The sequence below is a fragment of the Gorilla gorilla genome, chromosome 21 (assembly GCF_029281585.2).
Source record: "Gorilla gorilla gorilla isolate KB3781 chromosome 21, NHGRI_mGorGor1-v2.1_pri, whole genome shotgun sequence".
Lineage (NCBI taxonomy): Eukaryota > Metazoa > Chordata > Mammalia > Primates > Hominidae > Gorilla > Gorilla gorilla.
This window is the reverse complement of record NC_073245.2, coordinates 26285129-26299219: the sequence shown is the minus strand read 5'-3', so window position 1 is coordinate 26299219 and position 14091 is coordinate 26285129. Positions and strand designations below refer to the sequence as shown.

At 40.3% G+C, this 14091-nt stretch overlaps 1 protein-coding gene across 4 annotated transcripts in view; it reads left to right on the top strand.

The window, feature by feature from the left end:
• KIF16B (kinesin family member 16B) overlaps positions 1 to 14091 on the top strand; it is a 302297-nt gene that overhangs the window by 270526 nt on the left and 17680 nt on the right. The window lies entirely within an intron of this gene.

Genomic DNA, 14091 nt, shown 5'->3' with positions numbered 1-14091 from the left:
CTGTCATTCATTGCTGGTGAGAATGAAAAATAGTATAGCCACTTTGCACAGTTTTGGCGATTTCTTACAAAATTAAACATAGTCTTAACCGTATGATCCAGCCCTCTCACTCCTTGGCATTGACCCAAAGAAGTTGAAACGTGCCCTCTCAAAGATCTGCACATAAATGTTTATAGTAGTGTTAATCATAATTGCCAAAGTGTGGATATAACTTAGATATCCTTTAGTAGGTAAATGGATAAATAAACTGTGGTACATCCAAACAATAGAATGTTATGTAGCACTAAAAAGAAACGAGCTTTCAAGCCATGAAGAGATTTTGGCAGAACATTGAATGCATATTACTAAGTAGAAGAAGACAATTTGAAAAGATTATATGGTGTATGATTCTAACTATATGGCATTTTGGAAAAGGCACAACTAATAAGACAATAAAAGGATCAGTGGTTGCCAGGGATTTGAGGGAGGGGAGAGATGAATAGGCAGAGAATAAAGGATTTTTAAGGCAGTAAAGCTACTCTGTATGATATATAATGGTAGATACATGCCATTATACATTTTTCAAACCCCATAGAAAGTACAACAAGAGTGAACCCTAATGTAAGTTATAGACTTTGGGTGATAATGATACCCCAATGTAGATTCATCAGTCCTAACAAATATGCCACTCTGGTGTGGGATTTTGATAGCGGGGGAGGCTCTGCATATTTGGGGGGTAAAGTGTTCTATGGGAAATTTGTATACTACACTCAGTTTTTCTAACAACCTCTAAAACTAAGAAGTAAAATCTATTTTTTAAAAGGTACATGTTCAAAAATAAATCATCATGTGGTAGTTATGTATTTATAATAGTCCTTTCCTCCTTTTCTCTCTTAATTGCTCTTTCACTTCTATCCTTCCTCCAACCTCTTATTTTTCCACTGTGCCCTTATTGCTTTGCTTAAAAAAATAAAAATAAAAAAAAAAGAAAAAGAAGAGGGAAGAGAAGAACAGTGGCTGGGTGGATGGACAGATGGGTAGATTTGACACTATTAATCATTTTTTCTTGAGAGTATAATTTAAATTGTTATTAAAAGGAACACATCTTCCAAACAAGTTATGTTTTTCATACATATTTTCCACTGCTTAGCATATGATAATTTATATTTTATTAGAAGTGGCTCACTCATTACTCTAAAATTTGAGAGTCACTGTTGTATCTTTTATCAAGCACCGTATTTATTCACTTGTTCTTCCCAAACTCAAGTTCAACGTCTGTCTATATGAATCAATCATTGCCTTCCCAAGTCTGAAAATTAGACCTAGTGGGATTCCCTTTCCATGTTAAAATGTTTGAACACAGAAGCCAAGAAGGAAATATGTCGTAATCACATGTAACCATTAAGTAGGTGAGAGGCCGCATGGGACACTGATGTAACTGGACAAACAGTTGTAAAGATCCTTTTCCCCTATAATTTTCATATACTACAGCAAAGACTTTTTCACACTGGTGTTTGGTTGAGGGTCTTCATGTTCTTCTGTCTTGTAGTATCATTTGCGATATTCTAAGTGACCTATTATTAGATTTAACTGTTAGTATAAATTGTAAAAGTTTTTTATTCAAGGGTCACTTAAGAAATCTAATAAAGGTTGTTCCTGCCTCCCCCTCTTAACTTTCTACAGTACTGAAACTAAATTCTCCTTAGTTCTGTCAGACAGAAAAGTTGACAGAATCTTCTATTTAGTTTGTGTGCAGAGCCAGAAGTACTTGAGGACATTAATTTAATACCAAAATGTGATTAGAATTTTTCATGGAAATGAGAATGTCTTCATTTAAGGACATAGCCAAAGTTCTCTTTGGTGCAGAGTGACCTTCTGTGGCAATTCTTTGCAACCCTTTCTGGTTCAAAAGAGCAAATTGCCTTTACCTAAGAGTGTTGGATGTGTTAATATCAGATGTTAAATGAGTTCTTAAAATCAAATAATCCAACTCTGTTATACTAGCCAATTTCTACCATGCAAAGGGTAATACAACCATCTCAAACTTTCCAAGCCTCATTGGATTAAAGGGAATCTCAGATACTGTGATTTAGAAACTAATGGCCTGTATTTTCTCTTTTTTCACTTTATGACAATATGTAGAAAACCAGAATGAATAATGTAATGAACCCCAATGTACCCTCTCCATCACCCCACTTCAACATACAGTCATCATGGGACCAATCTTATTTATATGCACACACACATACACACACACACACACGCACACATGGGATTATTTTAAAGCAAATATCGGGCATCATATTATTTCATCTATAAATATTTTAAGCTATATCTCTTAAGAAAGCAAGACTTTAATTTTTAAATGTAACCACAATACTATCATCAAATACAGACACACACGCTCCAAATTCATCTCTCAACATAAACAAATATTCAGTCAGTGTTGAAGCCATACCAGTTTTCTGTCTTACAACATGTATGTTTCAATCATGACCAACATATTTACACCTAGCATTGGTTGATACGTCTTTCTGGTTTCTTACAATCTGTAGGTTTTTCTCTCTCTTTTTTTTTTTTATTACTCACCATTTATTTGATGAGGACAGCATGTCATTTACCTGTTGAATTCCTCATGTTCTGGGTTTCGCTGAGTGCAACTCCATGGCATTGTTCACCATGCTCCTCTAACCCTGCATCTTCTGAAAACCAGAGGCTTGATTAAGTTCAGGTTTGATTTTTTTTTGCAAGAACACTTTATAGGTGGGACTGTACTTCTAATTGCATTTTACAGGAAGCACTTGATGTCTGATGGTCTTTCTTTTAGGGTCTTTGCTGTCTTTATTAAAGCCATTCAGTGATTGTGACAGTCACCGTTCATGCGCAGGACTGCTTCCCATGACTGCACTGAGCCTGATATAGGGGATATCACCACTGATCCCACATAAATACAAACTACCATCAGAGAATACTATAAACACCTCTACACAAATAAACTAGAAAACCTAGAAGAAATAGATAAATTCCTGGACACATACATCCTCCCAAGTCTAAGCCAGAAAGAATTTGAATCCCTGAATAAACCAATAACAAGTTTTGCATGCAGTCAGTCATATAGCTTGCGTCTTCAAGGAGCTCACAATTCTAATGGAGCAGAGACACATCATTACAGGAGACTGTCATAACTGCAGGGATAGTCATGGACTTCTTTTGTTAAGGTCAGAGGACGTGAGTCCCAAAGCAGTGGTTCTCAAACCTATCTGGCCCAATCTTTGAAATTATCTTGAGCAGCTTTTTGAAAAATACAGATTCTGCAGCCTTGTTCCAGTATATTCTGATTCACCAGGACTAGGGTGGGACTCAGGAATCTGGATCTACTGTGGAAAGGTGAGATTGGTGGTTGAGGGTAGACAGGGAAGGAAAAGCCAGATTCCACAAGCCGTCTCCATGACTTTGGACCTGATCCAGAGGACCAGGAGCCAATGGAATGTTGTCAGCAGCGAAGTGGAGGAATGAGGCTTTATCACTGTGGAGAGAATGGTGGGAGCAGGGGAGCCTGGGGGCAGGAAGAGCAGTGACTAGGGTATTCCCATCTTCCAGGGAGACATGATTGTGGCCTAAACTAGGTGCACCGGCAGCTGGGATGAGAAAAACTGGTAGATTAGAGACATACACATGAGATAGAATCAGTATGGCTTCTCGTTCAACTGAATGAGACCTGGGGGCCAGTGATGAAATTGGTATGAACACCCAAAACCCAGGACATTAATCTTTTTTTTTTTTTTTTTTTTTTTGAGATGGAGTCTCACTCTGTCGCCCAGGCTGGAGTGCAATGATGCGATCTAGGCTCATTGCAAGCTCCGCCTCCTGGGTTCACGCCATTCTCCTGCCTCAGCCTCCCAAGAAGCTGGGACTACAGGTGCCCGCCACCACGCCCAGCTAATTTTTTGCATTTTTATTAGAGATAGGGTTTCACCGTGTTAGCCAGCCAGAATGGTCTTGATCTCCTGACCTCGTGATCTCCCCGCCTCAGCCTCCCCAAGTGCTGGGATTACAGGCGTGAGCCACCACGCCTGGCCTGAACATTAATCTTAACTAGACAGTGAAATATAGTGTTAAATATATTTGTGAGTTTTACACTTCCACACATCACCCATGGTATTGAAGTAGTGCTTTTTTTACCACTTCACAAATTGTGGTTTGGAAGCTCTGTTAGAGTTCTCCTGAGAAACAGAACCAGTAAGCAGTAAGCAATGATGGGGAGAGACCTGATTCATGTGATCATGTGATTTTGGAGGCTGAGAAGTCTCAAGATCTGCATTTGGCAAGCTGGAGACCCAGGAAAGCCGATGGTGTAGTTTCAATCTGAGTGGGAAGGCCCCAGAACCAAGAGAGATGACCGTGTAAGTTCCAGGCTGAAAGCCAGCAGGCTCAAGTCCCAAGAAGAACTGATGGTTCAGTTTGAGTCCAAAGGCAGGAAAAGACTGAAGTTCCAGCTTAAGGCGGTAAGACAGGATTTAATTCCCTCTTACTCTCTGGAGTTTGTTCTGTTCAGGCCTTCACCTGATTGGATGAGGCCCCCACTCACAGTAGGAAAGCAATCTGCTTTACTCCTTCTACTGATTCAAACATTAATCTCATCCAAAAACACCCTCATAAACACATCCCAAATGTTGACCAAATATCTAGTGACACCATGGCCCAGCCAATCTAACACATAAAATTGACCATCACGGAAGCCATTTTTATTCACCCCAGATATGGCTGTGTTGGTAATTTTTCCATTTGTTGAGCTTTAGATATTCTAATATCAATCCCAATTACAATCCCACCTCATGTGCAGCCCCGTTAGACTGGTAACATCTGTCATCTCCCCAGCTCCCATGCTCATTTACAAGGTGTTTGAGGCTTGGCAAATACATAACAGGGATTCTCCAGCTCTTTCCTGTCTATGGAAATAGCATCAGAAGAAAGTAGCACAGAACGACTCAAGATGGCAGACTTAGAGCTGTGTATGCTGTTTATTTGGAGTTCAGTGTAGAACGTTTTTCATTTCCTGGGTTAATTTTAAAAGCAAAATGAAGCCTGAACATCACAGTGCTAAACAGCTGGAGGGTTGTTTCTCCTCTCCACCTAGATGAAGCAAGGCATCACTATTTGTTTTCTTTTATTAAATGTCTCATCGCCTCTGAAGCAGAAGTAGATATCACAAGTGGCGTAGACAAAAGGAGCATCCTGCATAAACTCACTCCTCTGTTGCCTGTACCTGAAGGTGGCTCGCCTGCCTTGTTCGAAGACAGATGTTAGCTTCCAGTTGCTATTGACCTCACTGTTTACTTTGCTTAATTAAACACCCTTTTAATATTTTCTCATTTTGCTGCCCTTTACAGTTCACATAGATGCTGTGGCACAACAGGGGTGAGAAGGAAAGGTCTTTGAAACTGAAGCTCTTAATTAGCTCCCGGGCCCCTGGGAGAAGCGTCAGATAGAAATACCGCTAAAAATGGGGGAAAAGAATAGCCGTACTCAAGATGCTCTGACTGGTGGTAGAAAAAACATTGACTACCTTCCAATGATGCCTGAGTTATGAAAATAGTTTTGAAATTTGTGACCATTTTGAATCATATGTACCATAGTATCATTACTTTCCGCCGATGGTGTGTATTGATTATTCAGCTGTAGCTGCTCATTTCTACCAGAACCTGCTTTTTCTCCTCTTCTTCAGTACACTCCTCGTCCTGTGTGTAAATAAATGGATGGCCCATGAGTAAGGTTCATAGTCCCTTCCTGCCACCATCAGGTGACCAGATTGTCATTTAGAGCCGCCTAATTGAATTATTTTAAATACAGCCAATATCTGCCTAATGTTTCTTGGGAGAAGAGATGTATAATGATATATTATTAATTATGAAATAAGATAAAACATAGTATAATAAGATATAATTATATAAATATATAGATTTGTGTCAGTAGATTATATATAATTATAAGTATAATTTTAAATAGTCATATAGTTATACTAATGTGGATTATAGCTATATAGATTATAGATGTGTATAGAGATATCAATTATAGATATAATTCAATATTGTATATAGTATATAGATTTATCTAGATAAAATTGTTATGCAGTAGAATACAATATTAATTCACTGTTGTAAAAACATAAAAGAAGTTCCTGGAAGGATTGCAGCATAGCCCAGAGCTCCACAGACCTCAGGCCAGCAGCCACCGTGGCCTGCTCCCCATGGAGACACCACGGTCTGGCCCGGGGGATATGCACTATGACCCTGAGCAAGCTGGGAGCCTATGGGCTGCTCTTTATCTTCTCTAGATGCTTTGGAATCTTTTTGATAATGGATTTGCTTAGGTTCAGTGTATTAGTCATGTTTACCTGGGTTCTTACCTCCCAAGGCTGCAGTTAAACTTGCATTTTAATTTCCTAAAACTGCTTGTTTATCCTTTGGAAAATAATGAGCAAGCCTGCTGTGAATCAAAAAGTCCTCATCAGAAAATTGGACGCTAAGGACAAAGTGGTAACAACCAGGTGGAAACAAAGCAGCTGAGGCCAGGAGCAAAAGATGGCTCCCTGCGTTGTCCTAGCTCATGAAGGTGGCTAACAGAGGCATCCTCGTGATAAATGGGCGTGAAGGGCGCCCATTTATGGCTAAAGCTGGAGTCCCCCTTACTCACCAACAGCCCCAGTTCCATCCCACAGGCTGACATACGCTGTGCTGTTGCCCTGCCTGTGACATTAGCCATGGCCATGTTGGGCTTTTCCAGTGTCAGTGTCTGCACCCCACCAGGTCTGTCAGCTTTTCTCCCTCACCCTTTTCTGAAGCCAAGGCAGCCCCCATGGACCCTGACCCAGGCAGTCCCAAAGGCTGGGAGCAGGCAAGGCCCTGGAGATCATTCTCAAACAAGAGAGGATGAAAGTCTGTGGATAAGTGGGCCTGCCTCCCGTCCTGCATGGGAACGATTCAGAAGCACGTGCTCTGTGTCTCTCAAAGGGTCCCCAGCAGGACTGAGTCACCCACAGTAGGGACCTGCTCAACAACACCCCTTTGTTGGCTTTTCTCCTTTTCTCTCACTCACTTTCCTACCCCCATGCTTCTGCTTCCAGCATCACCATTACCCCTCAGTACTGCCTCAGGCTCTGCTTTCAGAGGATCTCAAACCAAGCTGAGTGCTAGGAGGTAACTGCTCTCATGGGGTGGTTGGGCATGTATCTTTTCTGTTTTTCTGTGCATGTGTTTGTGTGTGTATGTGTTTACACTTATTGCTGTTTTGTGTGTATATGCAATTTTTGTGATATTTTAAAAATCAATGCTCATACAGTTTGATTAGGCTTTTCTGGAGAGCAGTATCCTGTCCCCTATTCACGCCCTCCATTTCCCCTTCCCCAGCAGCAACTCTTTCATTTTGGTATTTTCTTCCATTTTTGTATTTGCTTCCAAACTAAAATTGCATTCCTATATTCCTTCTTCTTGACTTTTTAAAAAATTTTAGGTGCTGTTAACATCCCACTATGGATGATGGCTCCCCAACACGCACCCCCCCAGCCCCTCTCCTCATATATTCAGGGACACTCGCCCTCCCTGCCTGGTCCTCCCATGCACTGAGTCAGGACTGTGGTGAGCTCAGCTTGTTTGCTTAGTTTACAATACTCATCTCTAATTTAACTTCACATTATTGCTCAATTGTATGATTCTCTTCTCAAACATTCAGAGCACCAGATATTTCATAAATACAGCCTCCTTGCAGAAACCTCCCCTGGAACCCTCTTGCCTGTTCTAGTCAGACTGAGCCACACCGCAGCTCCCTTCCACCCCACAATTGTCCTTCTCCATCATCCTTGGCTCTCCCTTGAATTGTTTTGCCTGCTTCCTGTACCCATGTCTTCCCTTTCTTGATTTACTCCCTCACTTTAATGAAACATGTCTCTAGTAGCTTCCTGAGAAAGGATGTATGAGAGGTAAGTTTCTAGAAACGTGTCTGAAAATGCCTTCATTTACCCACTCACTGGCTAGATATAAAATGTTAGTTGGAAACCATTTTCATTCAGAATTTCAAAGGAGTTTCTCCATTGTCTTCTAACTCCAGTGCTGCTGCTAAGCAGTTCAAAGCCATTTTGATTCTTGATCTTTTGTATGTGACCTATCCCTTCCTCCTCCGCTACCAAAAACCCATAGAGCAGCCTTTATAGGGCCTTCTCTCTGTTCTCAATGTTCTGAACCTATAGAACTCTACTCTGGTAAACAGTTCGTCGATTCATCTGACCCATGGGTTCTATCAATTTCTGCCATATCCTTCATTTCTGGGAAATTGCCTTAATGATTTCCTTTCTTAAGGTTTTGTTGTTGTTGTTTTTCCTGTTATTTCTGGAATTCCATTTGTTCAGTGTTGAACCTCGTGGTCTGGTCCTTTCATTTTTTGTCTCCTGTATTTTCTATCTCTGTCATTGTCTTGCTTTGTCTTTCTGTCTCGTCTATCTCTGTCAATCAAACAGCTGATTCCCTTCTGCATATTATTTGAGAAGCACTGCACTATGTGGTCCACCTGATTCTTTGCTTGTTTTAACATTGCATTTGCTACTTTTGCATCTTTTAGTACTGTTATCAACCTGAAGGCCTAACTTCTTGCTTCCTGAAATAGTCAATTTTATTTATTTCCATTGATGTCAGTTTAGTTGCTCTCCATTCAGTCCCTTTGTTGCAACAGCCTAAAAGACGTGTTTAAAATTCTTCTTGCACATCCATGTATTTTAAGAACCACTGTCTGTCTCATGCCCACTAAGTTCTCTGCTCATTGTTTGTATCAACATTCAGGAATCATCCTTCCTCTTTCATGAAGCCTTGCCCAGTTTGCAGTAGGCTTTCTTGCAAATGCATCAGTTCCCCTAACTCCCTCTTTTTCAGATTTGTTTTCCGAATACCTTGTGCTTTTTTTCAGATAAAAGGTGCTCACTGTGGTCTTTGCGAGTGAACCTCATGCTGTCTTTTGTTGCCCGTGTAAACTGCATCTTTATTTTAGAATTCAGCTAGCTATTTTTTCCCCTGACAACGCTTTTTTCTTCTATATGTGTCGGTTATGTTTCATAATGTTAATGAATCATAGCATATGGTGCAATCCTTTGAGACAGTATTTAGGGGGGGAATGGATGAGAACATCAGTTTGTTCCAATTCCACACAACTTTTTACCTTTATCATTTTCCCATGTAAAGCTACCATCCATTTTTAGATATACTTATTTTTGTTACCATCAATCCCCTGCAATGCATTTACATTTACATATATACTTTTCATTCCAGGCAACCAAAAACATTTTTTTAAAAAAAGGTAAGACTTTGCCTAATCTGCTTTCTAATTGAGATCACCTGCTTCATATTATTTATAAGTAAAATTAAACTCATGTTGGAATCAAGAAATCATTTGGTAATCAGAGTTGAAAAAGGTAGAAAATGAAGCCATTGCCTTTTTCTCAGTGGATTTTTCTTCAGCTAGCTGGAAACACAGCCCCAGTAGACCCCGGGGCTTGTATTTCGGAGCTCTCTGGATAAATGCTGTGAGCAACAGGAAGTCTGCTTCTGCCCTTAATATCTCCAGGGTGTGCGGTATTTATGCTACTTAGTATATGTTCACCTTTCCTCATCCTTATAGTGCTTATCTTCCAGTTCACAAAATTGTATTTATATGCAGTTTACTTATTTGGAGGAATCTGGGCATATTTAAGTAATAGCTTAGTCAATACATACTGACATTTCTTACTTTGAAAGGCAATGTCCTTGTGGCAGAAACTGGATGTCAACTTATTCTCAATCAGCCCAGTATTTTTTAGACTATATGGCCACATAGCTTCCTTCAGGATCCCCTAGCTGACTAGATTTCCCTTTGATCAGGGACATCTTTCTATCCAGGTTTTGCCAGTACTTCGTTTTAACTCCTGTTGTCCTATTGCAGCATTGCAGCTAAAAAAAGTCACTCGTGCTAAAAGTTTTGATGACTGAAAGACTGATGCTTACATAGTTTTCAGGCTCATTTGGTGTTTAACACAGCCAGACACATGTATCCAAGGAAGCGCATGTTTAATCAGCTGCCTAATCAACACCATTCTTCATTTTTTGTCTACAGCAACTTCTCAGACCTTAAGTAACGAGATGACCAGGATACTTTTAAGAGTTTCTAGAGTGTGGCTTTGAAGCACAAATTAAGATTTGATAGACTTCCTTCTCTAGAGTAATTTAACAAACTTCCCTTACACAGAAGAAAGAAGATATTGTAAACCTATGAAATTTTTCGAATTAAGGTCCTAAGGAAAGAAGACCCATGCTTCTCATTGTTTATCGAGGCCTATCAGCATTGCCTATAGCTATTCATTGCATCATTTGTTCAACGAATATTTTACAAGCAAAGTACTGTGCTGGATGTACATATATTCAATGTATATACTTTTGGTTTCTTTTTCTTTTTTAGCTCCTAGCCCAATTTCTAAAACTTAGTTTCTTAATTTGGTAGATAATATCTGTTTGAAAAAGGAACTTTTTAATTTGCATTTCCCTGTATGAAATAGACACCTACCCCATTCTTTTTTGGAGTTAGAGATGTTGGTATTTGAGAAGTTTTGATCTGGCTTTTCTCCCTACCTCCTTCTTCCCTGACATATTCAGGCCTCAGTCATTGTCTCCAGTGAAGGGGATCATTGGTGCAAATAATTCAAATCCCTAGCTAATCTTCTTCATGGGGTGGGGTCAGGGCCCACCACCCGGGGCCACAGTCCTCGTCACACCTAGGGCTTGACCCTGACTCCCCCAAGGGACACAGGGCAGTTTCTGGACACTCAGGAAGAGCTCCCAAGGCAGGAGGGTAATCTCCAAGGCAAACAGTCTCACAGAAGCATCAGGCACCCCTCGTCCAGAGAACAAAACACAGGCAGCAGGTCATCCCTCCTGGTATCTCAAAAGCTTACCCTCTTGCCCTGAATTCAGAGACTCAGTATTATTCAGACAGCCCACCAAGGCCAGCTGAATTTTAACCAAAGGAGATTTGCCCTCAGTACACAAACTACCTTAGGTGACATATTAGAGGCATAGCTCATTCTGTTCAGCCACAGCTGCAGAGGCACACGATAGAGTCATTGAGTGTTCCCGATGCATCCAGTTCTGGAGTTCCCCTGAAGGGGAGGCTTTGTGATGCCATCAAATAATGTACAACTACTCCTCGATGGCCGAGTCTTTTAGGTCCTGATTCTTTGAATTTAAATTCAAGTACATTATAGCCAAGAGGTACCACACAGCAAGATTCTCATTTGAAAGCGTTTGTCAGACAAATTGGTCGTTTGGAGCAGTCATTCTATCTCCAAATGCCAGGAATCTCTGAAGGTTTATACAGTGAAGGAAGGAACCATGAGCTTAAAAACAAAGAATATAATACATCTTTTTTGTTTTCCAAATGGCACTTTTGAGAATCTGAGCATCTAAAATGTATCTTAAAACAATATTTGGGGGAGAATCAATTAGAATCAATTTACCTGACATGGGTTAGATTTTCAGTTTATTTTTAAATGTGATTTTCCATTTTGAAACATGTTTATTCTTCTTTGTTTTAACACAACTCTTTTTTTTGTTTGTTTTTGAGACGGAGTCTGGCTCTGTCACCCAGGCTGGAGTGCAGTGGCGCAGTCTCGGCTCACTGCAGCCTCCGCCTCCTGGGTTCACTCCATTCTCCTGTCTCAGCCTCCCGAGTAGCTGGGAGTACAGGCGCCCGCCACTGCGCCCGGCTAATTTTTTGTATTTTTAGTAGAGACGGGGTTTCACCGTGGTCTCGATCTCCTGACCTCCTGATCCGCCTGCCTCGGCCTCCCAAAGTGCTGGGATTACAGGCGTGAGCCACTGCACCCGGCCTTAACACAACTCTTTAAATAAAGGGTCTGCCAGTATCTAATATGAGGTGATTTTAAAGGGTCTGCCAGTATCTGATATGAGGTGATTTGGAAAAAAGCCATTTCAAATTCTTGCTTTTACTTTCCTTTGAAGGAGAAAACATTAAACACTTACACATTTTAAGCCCATGTGTTTCCAAACATTTAAAAGAGGGGAAAATTAACATATTTGCCCATCAATTCCCTGAGGACAAAGTTATATAGATAGTATCAACTCTGGATGGTCCCCAACTTGATGATGGTTCTACTTAAGATTTTTCAACTTTACGATGGTGTAAAAGCGATACACATTCAGTAGAAACCATACTTTGACTGCTCATACAGCCATTCTGTTTTTCACTTTTAGCACAGTATTCAATAAATTACATAAGATGTTCAACACTAACTAGACTTTTTGTTAGATGATTTTGCCCACCTGTAGGCTAATGTAAGTGTTCTGAGCACATTTAAGGTGGACTAGGCTAAGCCATGATGTTTGGTAGGTTAGGTGTATTAAATGCACTTTCAACTTAGAGTATTTTCAACTGGCCATGGGTTTATTGGGATCCCATCATAAGTGGAGGAGCATCTGTGCAGTATGTACTTACTAAGAACAGATACTCCTCCACTTATGATGGGATCCCAATAAACCCATCGCCAGTACATACTGTGTTTACTAAGGTACATACCATACAGATGCTGTTCCACTTATGATGGGATCCCAGTAGCCTTATCACCAGTACATACTGTGTTTACTAAGGTACATACCATACAGATGCTCTTCCACTTATGATGGGATCCCAATAACCTATCACCAGTACATACTGTGTTTACTAAGGTACATACTATAGAGATGCTCTTCCACTTATGATGGGATCCCAATAACCTATCACCAGTACATACTGTGTTTACTAAGGTACATACCATACAGATGCTCTTCCACTTATGATGGGATCCCAATAACCTTATCATCAGTACATACTGTGTTTACTAAGGTACATACTATAAAGATGCTCTTCCACTTATGATGGGATCCCAATAACCTTATCACCAGTACATACTGTACTTACTAAGGTTCTCTAAATTGGACCCTGTCCTAAGCATTTTGTAGACAATAGCTCCTTTAATCTTCTAATCCTAAAAAGAAAATACTATAATCAGACAGGGAGGAAACTGAGGTACAGAGGAGTTAAGGGGCTTACTTCAAACCACAGTGCTTTGATGTCTTTGTGCCCAGCATGGTAGCTGCATAAGACTGAGTGCCTAGGATCCCTGCTCATGGTGCTACATTAGAGCTCAAACAGCCATAGTGTGCCTCCAGGGCTCTCCTAGGCTTCTTCCAGTGCTGAAGAAGTTGAGTCCTAATGGCATCTATATTGAGCTTGTTGCCAAACATTTATGTAGATTCAAATGTATCAATAGGTCAAAGATCCACAGTGAGTACTGGGAACTGGGCTCCTTGCCCAGCATCCTCCCACTTTCTGCTTCAACCAAGTGAGGGTGAGTGGCACCTGTCAGATTGTGTGGAAGCTGTTTGCCTCCTTCCTTACATGTCCTCACTTCTGGTCCACAGGTGCAGGATAAACTCAATTCTTCTCTTTCCACCCCCCTCCACCCCATGGTTTTGACTTGTGCTCTGGAGAAAAGCAGGTTTTGGTTTTTCTAATATGGATTGTCTATTTGTGAGGTTTCCCCAGAAGCTTGCTGCCAGGCTGGGTCATCATCATCACTGAAACTACTTAATACCCTGAGCAAGGACGTCACCCTGTAAAAATTGAATATCACATGGATTTTAAATGCACATTTCCTATAAAAGTTTTAAAGCTTGCTGGATTTTATTAGAATATGTGAACCAGACTGAGTATATTAAATTTATGAATCCAGTTGATGCAGTACCATAATAATTCGATATAATATGCTTATGTCATTAAACTCATAAAGAAGATTCTCTGAATAGCTGTAATGAATAGTTCTGATTCTGTAATCACAGACTAACATTTTCACCCTGATGAATTTTAACTTGGAGCTCTCAGACTTCTCTATAACATCAAGAAATAAATGCCATATTTCAAGTATTTACTTTAAAACTTAGTATAGCAAAAGTAGCTCATAGCAAAGAAATACCTGCTAAGAATTATTCATTAGAAATATTAAAAGAATTGGAAGAGAGATTGGCATGAAGTAGAATTGGACTT